Below are 12975 nucleotides of genomic sequence, written 5' to 3' on the forward strand. Positions count from 1 at the left end.
CGCTTTTGCCTGCTAAAGCACCGAAACTGGAAGCACAACATTGGGAGTATATGGACACTGACAAATAAGACCCGTTTAAAGAATATAGAATAACTAAGGAATGACACCCTGGTAAAGTATAGTAGAACTGCGCTGTACCCCCCTGGTATAATATAGTAGAACCGCACCATACCCCCTGATATAATATAGTAGAACCGCGCTATACCCCCTGGAAAAATATACAAAAACCGCACACCCTGTCTAGTTTCTTTTGCGAATTCTCTCGGAAAACATGATGAACAATTTAGCCATGATTTGAGGCATGCCTCAATTGTGACGTCCAAGCTATGAAACCTTTCTTTGTCCAGCTTGAATTCACGCATAGTGCGCGTACAATCTTGTAGTGTAAAGCTCTAAAGTTGAAGTCATAAATAAAGGCAGAGACCTGTTGCAAATTTAAAAGTTTTAAATCAGACGACTGGACGAAAAAGACGACACGCAACTTTCAAAGAGATTGATAAAAAAATAGTGGCTGTGTGGATGTCAGGGGCGTAGCCAGGGGGCCATGGGCCGCCAATAATTTATAAATATTGTACTCTTGATAATAATTTGTTTTGTAGCATTTATGAGCAGTAGCCTTCCATAACAGTCAATCATAGGCGTGTCACACCTTTAATTGTCATGCACAGTTACGTCATAAACGATGTAGTCATTATTACGTTTGTTATATTAATGTTGTTTTACTACTTTTTAGTCATTTTTTTGCTCTCTGAATGTAGTATTGCGCTAAAAAACTAAGTCAGTTGCTTCTCGAAACGGTTTGCTAGCATATTTATTTGTGTTCGATACGCAGTTCATACAATGCCAAAAGCTTAACAAAAAAAGTTCAAACTTTTTTTTATTTTCATTAGTACTATACCGTGTTTGTGTTGGGGTTGTTACAGAAAAACGTGACAAGTAAAAGGATTTTGAAGTTTATATTAAAATCTCTGACTACTTTATAATGGAACTCAGCTGTTGCATTATCTGTTTGACAGTAAAACAAAATGTTGTACATTGAAAAACTGTATTGAGGATTTCTGACGATGTCTGCATGAGTGTCCTCAAAAAAGCGATCCGGGTCGCGCTGCCGGCGCCACATAAACTCATCTAGGTAGCCTGGTATGAGGTGTGCCGGAGCGCCGTTCACACTTTTTATGTAGCGTTTTGCTGCACACCCAGGGCCGGATTAAGGGTACTGTGGGCCTAAGGCTATTTACCAGGGAAGGGCCTAATTTTGCAAACGAGGCTACAAAAAGTAGTAAAAATCCAAGCATGAAAAATTGGAATTATATAGGCTACTGCAAAATAACACAAACATAATATAAAAACACGTAATAAATGTAATTAAGTGTCATAGACTCATTGTAGGGGAGCTGTGGGACCAGTTGGTCACCTTTGACGTTTTTGCATCTGCAGTTGTTTTATTTAACTCGTAAAATAAGATTTTGAGGTCGCTACTCTTCAACATACCACAGCATTTAACTCAAAATGTAAGAAGAGAAAAGTAGAATAAGTGCACCTACTTTCTAATTATTTAACAAATCAGTCGTTTTAAATTAAACTAAATTAGTTAGTCATTGCCAGGCATGTTTTGGGACTCCGACGAGGTTTTTTTAACTAATGTTTTGTCACTACATTCGCCGAGATGATTCCTAGATTTTTATTTTAATAATGCGTTGCTATTGTTTGGCAAATACGCTGTGCATAAGCTAGCTCAGGGGCAGAAACCTATGTCTAGTCGCGGGCCCAAACTCAGAAAGTCCTCCGCGGGCCGCACAAAATGTTAACTAAGAATTGTGTTATTAAAATGTTAGAACAGCTGTAAATCAGGCGGGCCTCTGATCTTTTTTGCAGCCAAAGATGTGTTTAATTACATTTACGGAGGAAGTAAAGTGTTGGCGCAAAATAAAATTCGAGTCCAAACCTCGTTATTCATACTACTTAAAAAAAATTTCGCACTTAGGTAAAAGTCAAAAAAATAGGCCTATTTGAAATGGACTGTACCTTACGCGTTTCACGATGGAATGTTTTTTTGCAAACTCTTTAAGGAAATTGGGAAATCTCTGCACCAGGAATTGCAAGTTAGTTGCTTGCCCAACAGCATTTAAAGATTTAGGACGGAAACTTAAAGATTAGGCGAAGGTTATCGTCAAGTAATTGGCTGCCCGAAAAAACGCTGACACATGGCTACATATAAAGCAACACAGTAATGGGCAGACCTTTATCCCACAATCTTGCCACTCGCAAACGTACGATTAGGCGTAAAACTTTGCGAAAAAATGTAATAAAAGGATACAACATTCTACTTCGAACATCCCTACTTTGCAAGTAAATCAAAAAACGTGTCAGAAAAATGAGTATTGTTGTACGTTACAAGAAAGGTCATAACTAAAATCACAAATTTAAGTTAACAGGCAAATTTTATAAATAAAGACACTTGTGTAGTTGGTTTTTGCAAACTACGACCTAGCTAGAGAGGGGCCGAGAGCCACGATTGAGAAAGCCTGTTCTAGATTCTAGAACAAAATACAAATTCTATTAGATTACATTTTAAATGGAAAAAGGAAAACAGCTCTCGAGTTACTGGTCCCACATCTCCCCTATTACAATGTAGCTTATATGAAAAATTACATTTTCCTTGCCTTACAGCTAGCAGTATAGGTTGGTTCACACTAAATGCGTTTTGCCTCTAGCGTCGTCTGTCGCAAAACGCTAGCGTTGTACAGATCATACTTAAACGGTTGCTAGCGTTAACGGCAAATTTCCTTGTTCCGAACCAAAAGCGTCAAAGTTGAACTGTTTCAACTGTTTTCAACTGTTTGAACTGTTTCAACTTCCGCAACCGAAATTAAAAAAAACAACATTTTGCGTTAACGCCAGACGCGTCTAGTGTTGACACCAGCCTTATGAATGATGTCATCGACATTCAAACCTCTAAGAACATCACTATCTATGCTTAAAAGGGACTCCAGCCATTAGGACCGAAATAGAAGTCTAAAACCCGTCAGAATAAGGCCTAAACAGCACTTTACCTATCCTCGAACCTCACCCCTAAGTACATCACTAACTCCCCTAATATTTTTTGTCTAACCCCATCCATTACCCACCAATAGCCCCAAACAGGGCCAAAAATCCAATGCAAAAACAGCGGCGCCCTAATGGCGCAGGTCAAACTAGGGCGTCCGAACGTCGACACCAAAGCGACCCATCCCAGAACTAACACAGCGCCCGATCGACCCATACCCTCTCCCTACAGTTTCAGGTGTTATTTTGCCCGTTTAAGGCAATATTACGATGAATTTAGGACGTATTTTGACAGATTTAGGTCTTATTCAGACGATTTTGGTCTCATTATGTACTGGTGTATTTAAGCTTTATGTCATTGGTCTTTATTCCATCGATTTATAATTTTTTCTGCTTTAGGTATTGTTGCTTTTTAGGTTTTATTGTGTGTTCCTTTTAAAAGTGATAGCACAGAACGTAAATAGTTCTTAACTGGTTTGCAGCATAAATAAAACGATTTATTTACCTACTCACACACAAGACACATTGACTCGACTCAGTTATTAGTTTTGAAGCAAACACTGTACTGTACCGATACTGGTTCTGTATCACTATCAGCCTTACAAAAATTTAACCTTAAAAAATTGAGGGCCGAATTTTTCCAGGGCCTAAGGCTATAGCCTTATTAGCCTATTGGTTAATCCGGCCCTGTGCACACCATAAATTTTTTTTGTCTCGTGCTGAAACCCTATAGCTGAAAAAAAATATTATCTTATCAATTATTTTTTTTATAAACGGGAATAGTGCAACAGCTAAAGCTCAAAGCCTCTACAATGTCGCCTATCATTGCCCCTGTAGCTAGTAAATCTTGTGAACAAATTTGTGAAAAACATAATTTTTATAAAACATAATTTTTTTACAAACACGCACTCACGCATAGTCGCATACATATACACACAAACACTAGGGTTGTTCAGATTTTGAAATTTTTTGAAAAGTTTAGCTAATCAAAGTTTTTCCCATGGTTTGGACCTTAAAAATAGGATTGACAAAGAAACTTTTTAATTTGGGTTATGATTTCGCCCTCCTCAAAGCCCCCAAAGTTTAGCAGTTAAAACATCAAAATATGGGAATTCCCCTATTGCGAAAACTTGCTAAATTGGTTCTATTGTAACCAAACGATGACAAATAGTGTTGTAAAATGTTATTTGTGCTATATTAATGACGAATATGCATATATAACACAATAAAGCATTGCAAATTAGCTAAATAAAAACATTTTTAAGTCTGAAAACTATTACCGGTGTTCTACGACTTGCAGGAGGCTAGCGTGCTGCTGCGCATCATCAGTGATGTTTGCTGAGTAATCAGTGTTTAACTTGACCATTCTATCAGTAACATCATTAACAACTTGAAGGTATTTACAAATATTTACGCGACTTGGTAGTCTTTATCTTGCGTCCAATTACAAACTGGATGCCTCAGCAAGTTGCAATTAATGCTCAGAAAAGAAACAAGAAACCAGGAGTCCTAGCCGACTAAATGTTTTAATTCTGGTGCGTCCTGTTTCTTTTGAACGCATCACTGGCAACCCCAGGCGAAATTTACTTGGCTTGGGTGTATCCAAAGTTTTTCTTGCCAATGCCGCTTTCCTATCTTCGTCCATAGTAGGGTGTTAACTGAACATATAAAACAATACAGTTAAACAGTTAAAAAGATGGGGCATGGCATCATGTACAGTTTGTAAAAGAGTTTGCAGGTCGGATAATTTTCACTGGAGGGCCGTAGGTTTCCGACCTCTGTTTTATACATGAAGTTACATTAACACAAGGACGTTAAACAACTCTACTTTGTCCGGCCTAACTCTAAGCGCCAAGCGCAACCAGATTGCCTGCATCTGGTTTTAGTGAGTAAAACTTTTCATTAAAAAAGATGGACGATGCTTGACCACACTAATAAATATGTTTTCGCAAACATAAAGTTTCGCGTACAGCGTCAATATAGCTTGTTTATATCGCTGTAGCATTTATCTTGCAATATTACTTGATATTGGCTAATTCTACGTCACTATACACGTGACCGTTGTCCACTGAAGCGTGACCTACCGCCGAATCGTGCGCTTTGATCGTTTCGCAAGCTATTCTATTTTATACGTCTTACTAATAGCGGCTTGAATCACCGCTCCGTTTATCGTATGTACTGCTGCGAAAAACAGCAAAATGCGAAAATAAAGGACATTTTCTAATGTCATAGTGTCATATCAGCTTTGTATGAGTGTATAAAGCGGCGGACGGCGGTGCATAGGATTCCGTTATGTAAGGCCTTAAATGTGTATTTGCATATCTGCGCATAGGCATCGACTTTAAATGTCTAACCCACGCCTGTACAACTTCCGGACTGAATTGTAGCAATACATTATAATATTTAACATCTGTTACTTTACGTAAACAAAGTTACATATATAAGCTCATATAAACTTTGGATGTTGCTTGGGAAAAAAACCTTTCTCTTGTTGCGTCCCTTGTACCATTTTTAATTGACTAATCCTGGTTATCATTCTGTTTGATTGCAATTCTTTCAGCAAATAAGTCCTGTTAAAGGGAATTATCAAAACCCTAATATATTTCATTAGGTATATATTCTCTGTTCTGTTTACATTAGATAGCGTAATAAAAATCAATGTTTAAATAGATTTGCAATTTCCACTATTACCGCTTTTTTTTCAAAATTCTTCAAGTTACAATTACCAAAAGTATACCCTTGAGTTCGCATGATTGATTTATTTGACGAAGGAAGAGAAATAACGGGCCCAAGGGAAAATATGCATGAAATTAATAAAACAGTGGACAGTGGTCGACAAACTGTGGGCTGCGGGCCAAATGTGGGAATTTGAGCAATTATTAGTGGGCCCCTGGTTATTTTTTAATATTTCAGTTTCGTCATGTAGTTGTGGGCCGCGTGATAGTAGTACAATCACTGTACTGAATTTTAAAAATGGAAAAAAATGGACAATGTTTGGCTGTCAAAATGTTTGTTGAGAACCGTTTGTAAAATTAAATAATACCATCATTTGTGAGCCAATAGCGAATTCATTATTTTTGTTTGGGGAAGCCATACCAATGTGAAGGAAGCCGCCATTGCTCTGACCATGTTTGTCACCATATTTAAAAAAAAAATGTTTAACTCGCACAAAAAACTAATCTGCAGACTCTTACGTGGCAAAAGCACGTCTATATTTAAAATGAAGTTTTTTAATCAAAATACGTTATTACATGCTCGGGCGTACGCGGAAAGCATAAAAGGTTGCGCATCTGTATGTTGTGTTGACCTCGCCGCAGTGCATCCGGATTTTGTAACATGTCTATTTTGACTGTATGCAACAATTTGTTACTTTTCAAGTATTCAAACTTTTCCAAACCTATGTTACTTTTATCCAGCGGTAACCCAACTACCGTCCGCGTGAGTTCCCCCTCGTGGTTTAAGGCTAGAGGCATGTTGTGTTAATGTATGATAAAAAAAAAAAACTAAATTTTGATTTTATTGTGAACTGAACGACATATTTGTAAAGCTCATTATATATATTAGTTTTACATTTTTTGTATGTGTTAAGTTAAGTAATAATCAAGTCTAGAAACTACGACACAAATTTTAAATATTGCGCATTAATGTTTTCCATTCTTATATTAATACAGCCTTTTATAAAAAAACGTTTAGTGACCACTTTAGAGGGGTTAACTAAGGCAAAAAATTCAAAGGAGTTTAAGCGTTTTTTTTTTCAGATGAGAATTAAGCGCAAGATTACAAAACAACTCAGTACAATACAAAGCATATTTTTTTGCATTAAATTATAAAACATTGCTGTGCTCTCGGCTGGTTGTAATATTAGCTCGTTTGCTTATCGTAGTGTATTTCTGTAGGTTTTCCGCCAAAAACGTTCTATCCTGATGGAGTGCATTTCTATTTTTCGACAGTCTGAAAATGAAATTTTCGGTTTGACCCTACAGGGACTACGTTATCCCTTAGTAAAGCCGAGTCGCCGACGTTAAATGCGATGTCGTCTGTGTTTCTGTTGAAATGCGCCTCCATTTGCTGGCCCTGCTTGACGAGGTTAGTCCGAAAAACATCTTCGGCACGAACAAGACGGTCGTGAAGACTCTTGATATTATCGTTTATGAAATGCGACTCTTCCGATCCTGCTCCGACCAAGTCCGCAGGTAACCGCAATTGTCGATCTGTTAACAAGAAATGTGGTGAAAATCCCGTACTTTCGTGGGTACTCGCATTGTACGACGCCACAACAGCAAACAGTGCTTCATCCCAGGAGTGTTCATTTTTTTGGACGTAATTTTGAATCATCGAGAATATCGTCCTGTTATTTCGTTTAACACCTCCGTTGCCAGCGGATTGGTAGTCGTGCGTGACTTATCGCAACCCATCACCTGAAGCAACTCCTTGAGCATCTTGCTTTCAAAATTCCCGCCATCCAGCAGCTGTACAATACGCTGGCCGTTTCGGTTACTGTTTGCGTACAAACGGGCCAAGCTCGGACATATTTAGTAAACACACCACAAGCAACAAGGACATATTGGACCGCCCCCTAGCTTTGCATCGTGAAGTAAATCGAAGATTTTGGGCCTTAGTTCACGCGGAGTTAAGAGTCTTAAAAATGTTTTATCCTGGTCATAGAAATGAATGACCCCGTCTCTAAGTTTTAATTGGCCAAAGTGACTCCATAAGTGCCTGGTCATACGTGATGCATTTAACATAGCGTTATATGGGGGTCTGCGTCCTTGGTTTAACCATTGGAAAGCTGGAGCTATTTTTGGGTCTTGCTCCTGTGCTTGCGCAATCTCACCCATTGTCAAACCACTAGAGGCACGAACATCGATAGTGGCATTTTTCGGCGCATCGTTAACTGGTCTTCGCCTATTCGACTAAGAGCGTCTGCATTTTTATGCTTGACACCCGGACGATGTATAGGATTAAAATCGTATTGCGACAAGTGCTCGACCCATCGGGAACACTGGCCATAGAGGTCCTTGGACTGATATAGCCACTTAAGAGAAGCGTGGTCAGTGCGCAAAGGGAAAGCTTGGCCTATAGCAGGTAGCAGCGAAATAACTTGGTGGCATGAAAGACCGCTAATATTAATTGTTTGCGAGTGGTAGAATAATTTCGTTCTTGGGTACACTATGCACGGATCTGTAATGTAGCTTAATAATAAAAGCCAAAAAGGCCAAAAAGGTCGAGTAGATCGACAGCATCTTGATTAAGACGACACTAACTGAAGATGATACAAGTTCATATCGAAACGTCTTAATCAAGATGCTGTCGATCTACTCGACCTTTTTGGCTTTGAAAAATATTAAAATTTCGTTCTGTTTTTTGGTTAAAGTTCTGCTGCTATAGGCTATAACGTGTTTTTTCCCTCGTGCCACTGCGCTAACACGCATCCAATGGCAAAATCAGACGCGTCGGTGCATACTACGAAAGGCTTCTGGAAATCAGGGTAGCGAAGAACTGGTGATCTTTTCAAAGACGATTTTAGTTTGGCAAAGCTTGTCTGACACTCGTACGACCATGCGAATGGCCTCGACTTTTCTGTTAGACGGTGAAGCGGCGCAGCTATTTTGGTCACGTATGAACTTGCGGTAATAAGACGTTAAACCAACGAACTGTTGTACTTGCTTTGTATTCTTTGGGGTCGGCAATGATTTTACTGAAGCGAGTTTTTCAGGGTCACACAAAACACCTTCGGCAGAAACAATGGCCTAAAAATTTTACCTCTTTCTTGAAAAGATCGCACTTCTTGGGCTTTAGTGTCAGGCCCGCGTCGGCAAGTCGTTGTAGCACGCCCTCCAATCGCTCCATATGCTTCTGTAAGGTGCGCCCATACACAATGATATCATTCAAATAAGCAAGTACTCCTTGCCATTCTATGCCATTCAAAACAATACGAATTAGTCGCTGGAAACTAGCAGCGGAATTGCAAAGAACCATTGGCATCACATTGAACTCGAAGAGACCCATGTGGCTCGCGAAAGCGGTCTTTTCGCAGGAACTTTTATCCATGGGTATTTGCCAATACCCAGATTTTAAATCTAGTGTACTAAAATAGGTGGAGTTAGATAAAAGATCGAGGTTTTCGTCTACTCCTGGTATAGGGTAGCTGTTTTTCTTTGTCACCTCATTAAGGCCCCGATATCCAATGCAAAAACGAGTTTCACCTAATTTTTCCTCACGAGTACGATCGGGCTCGACCATGATAATAATGATGGACGTATAAGACGTTGGGTCTTCATCTCGTGTACGATTTCCTCCACTTTCTTCTTTTTGGGCAGTGCCATTCGACGATAGGGTTGTCCCACTGGTCGAGCGTTTCCGGTGTTAATCACATGTTCGGCGAGATCTGTTCGTCCAATTTTTGCAGAGTGGGTTGCGAATTTTGCGATACTGAATTGCGATACTGTTGCAGCAAGTTCTGTATTCGTGCGAGCTCGCTTGTTGTAAGACCGTCGCCAATTTCAATATCGTCTGTAAAAATCCAGGTTTTCTTCAGTTGGGTATACGGAGCTGACGCTCTGTTGGGTAAACGTCCACGCATCTTTGGTCATTACAATAACATGGGTGTGTTAACGACTCGACTGTGACACAAATACCACTTCGAATAAAAGCGACATCCCCGGAAATTAGAATGGGTGAAAGTGTGGCATCCCAAGTGCCTTCAGGCAGCTCGATAGCGTCGTTAGTCAAATTCGCTATTCGAGCCTGGAATAAACAGTCTTTAGTTGTCGCTAAATATGACCCAATCATTGTACCATATTTATCAATTATCTCGGGTTTACCTTCAATAAGTACAGAATGGGTAGGTACTGGGCGACGTTCAGAACTATGAGTAAAATAGGCTGGAACACAAACCTCTGTGGACGGTGGGATTAAGACTTTATCTTCGAGAAAGACTTCCCGGCTTACCAGCTTGAATTGCATATCGAGTGCAGTTGTCCATCTTCAAGATCTTGTTTCGGTAACAAACGGCGCACTCCTGCGTTTCTAGGAAATCTATCCCAAGAATGCAATCGAATGAAATAGAATCGCAAACAAAAACATTCATACATAACTCTTTAGCAGCTACTGTAAGTTGTGCTGGGAGTAAACCATCCATATTTAGTTTGTGGTTGTCAGCATGGGCAAATGACAGGATTTCGGGACACTTCGACAGGTTACGTTTAACCTTAGCCTTCAAACAGCTCTAAACGTTTCTCGTAATGATGGTAACTGCTGAACAAGGACGCACACTGGCAAGTTTTCGATCATAATCTTAACGAAGGAATAAGGCCTTTGACCAGATTCGATTTGTACGATAGACTGTTTAGGTAAATCACAGAGGTCAAACATGCTGGCGTCCTGGTCCACTGGCTGGTATTGGCCGGAGCAAAGGTCGGCTACCTCTTGTCGCAGAAGGTCGATCGTTTCCATAAAATCCCCCATTTGGCGTTGGAATTTCAATCGGAAAGCTGAAAAGACGGGGTCTGCAGTAACACTCTCCATCGTAGCATTATTGCTAATGTGGCCTACATTCTGTGAGGGTTGGCACGCAATACTTGCGTGGACAGCCATCTTCGCGGCTTTAGTAAAGTCGCGGTTTATTGAAGCGTCCTTACTAATTGCAGTGGCGAGTGTTCTGTCGCTCAAGCCGCGCAGTAGAACCATATACATAACCTCATTTTTATAGGCTTGTCGCCGCTGTCTGGGTAAGCTTGTTTGCCAAGGGTTTGCAAACTATAAACGTATTCCCTTATGCCTTCTGTAACCATTTGACCCCTTTCTAGCAACTCGTCACGTTTATCAACGTCACATTTTTTGCCGTTAGCCGCTAAAGCAAGTTCAATTATAGCGCTAGACGATAGTTCGTACAGGCTATTTGCGCCGTCAATTATATCAAACAAAAAATCACGGTCGAGACATGTCAATAATAAATGTTTTTTAACATCTTCATTTGCTGAAATGCTCTTACAATACGATTCAAAAACTGGTAAAAACGATTTAAAATCGTTGCCTGATCTATAAAAAAAAGGGTGTGTGTGTCAAACGTAACTAATTATTAGGTGCCAACGGAAATCGTGTTAAGATAAGAAATAAAGCGTGAAAGTTGAGGTGCAAAAGTTGAAAAGCGATATAATATACGTGAGTCAGAAACAAAGAGGAAAACGAAATCACGCGTACGAACGATAAAACTGAGAAACAATAACGCACACACAAAGGATAAAATCGGTTCAACATCTGCATTGTAATACGACATGAAATACGATGTTAAGAGTTCCGCTAGGCGTCGCACCATGCATATAGGGGTGTATTCTTTCTCTCGCCGTACAGAAGAGGGCTGGTTCTTTCTGACGGTGTGTTTATCATTAGGGTAGACCCAGCACAAGGGCAACTACACAATTCTAAATTCGGGAAAAATGCCGAAATATTGTGGTAGGATTCTAGACTTGCGCACGTCAATGCAATTGCGTATGCTAGGCGGCCGTAGATTTCCCAGCAAAATTACCCCCAATAAATCGACTGTATAAAGAAAGCCTAGGCACTCATAGTTACGTTTTACGAATAGAATAAGGCTACCCAAAGACTCAACCGGAGTTTCTGTGTTGCCACCTAGTGACAAGTATTTTTTAATATAGGTACCTTAAGAGTCCCGCTAGGCGTCGCACCATGCATATATAGGGGTTTGTAAGATTTTATGAGCCGAACCAGAACTAAACCAAATAATTTGGAATAACGTGAAACATAACCGAACCCGAACCTGTAAACAAAAGTCGTTCAATCCAGCATGACGTAACAACCGAGTCAAGTTACGCCAAGCTCGAAATTTTATGAAAAAAAAAAGAATTTTGATTAAATAAAGCGTTTATTTTTTATTTTTATGACATTCCAATATAATGAGTGCTAGGTTTTTTTATTATGTCCACAAACTCAGATTAAATGACTTACAATTCAAAGATTATTTTCTACGTTTAGTGACCCACATTTTTAGATTCCACCCAACTTATATTGTATCCAAAAAAACGCAATTTTTATTTATCTGCACCTTAATTCAGTTTCAAGACTGCAGCACCAAATTGAACGTCGACACATTGTTAACTCCGGTGTCTTTGTTCACCTAGCTTACCATTTTCTCCGCATTAAGCTTAATATGAAGTACTTAGCTTACTGTCATTGTCCTCGTGACGTTAAGTAATTATTATAGCAGAAAATGCAATTTTTTCAAATCATTTAACAAAATTGTGTGGTATTCGGATATTTTACTACGGTACAAAGTCGGTACATGAATGCAAACACTTTAGCACTTCGGAAAGTCTATGCACTTTCCAGGCCCTAGAGCAGTGTTTCTTAACGTTTTTTACTTAGGGGCGCACCTAAAGACGTATGAAAACGTGGCGGCGCACCTTACGAGCGAAGCGAGATACATTTTAAATATATTACGTTTTTATCAGGTGTAGGCTACTGGTATTTCTCTTCACTTGCTGCATTTTTTATTATATGGGTTTTATAGTGCATATCTTTAAAATAACTTCCAGCTTTTGAGACTAAAAACGTTATTTTGTCCATTAAAGTCTTCCGATTTAAATTAATCCGATTAATTTTGAACTTATTTTGGCATGTTTTTTTCCTTTCGCTCGCGGCGCACCTAGCAACCTTCCATGGCGCACCGGTTGAGAAACGCTGCCCTAGAAGGTCACTAGAATTACCGCGTGGTGGACATAACTATAGAATGATCGTGAGCGATCAAAATGACCGTTTGCCAATAAATAAAAAAATAATAACAATTTAGCTTTATTTTACGCTATAAGTTTTTTTTTACTAATGATTGACCTAAACCTTTGTGGGTGTGAGATTGATACGCTGTGAGATTGATACGCGGCTCTATTATAATGTCAGGTTCTGAAATATACT

Source organism: Ascidiella aspersa, chromosome 7 (genome assembly GCF_963924565.1).
Source record: "Ascidiella aspersa chromosome 7, kaAscAspe10.2, whole genome shotgun sequence".
NCBI classification, from domain to species: Eukaryota; Metazoa; Chordata; class Ascidiacea; order Phlebobranchia; family Ascidiidae; genus Ascidiella; species Ascidiella aspersa.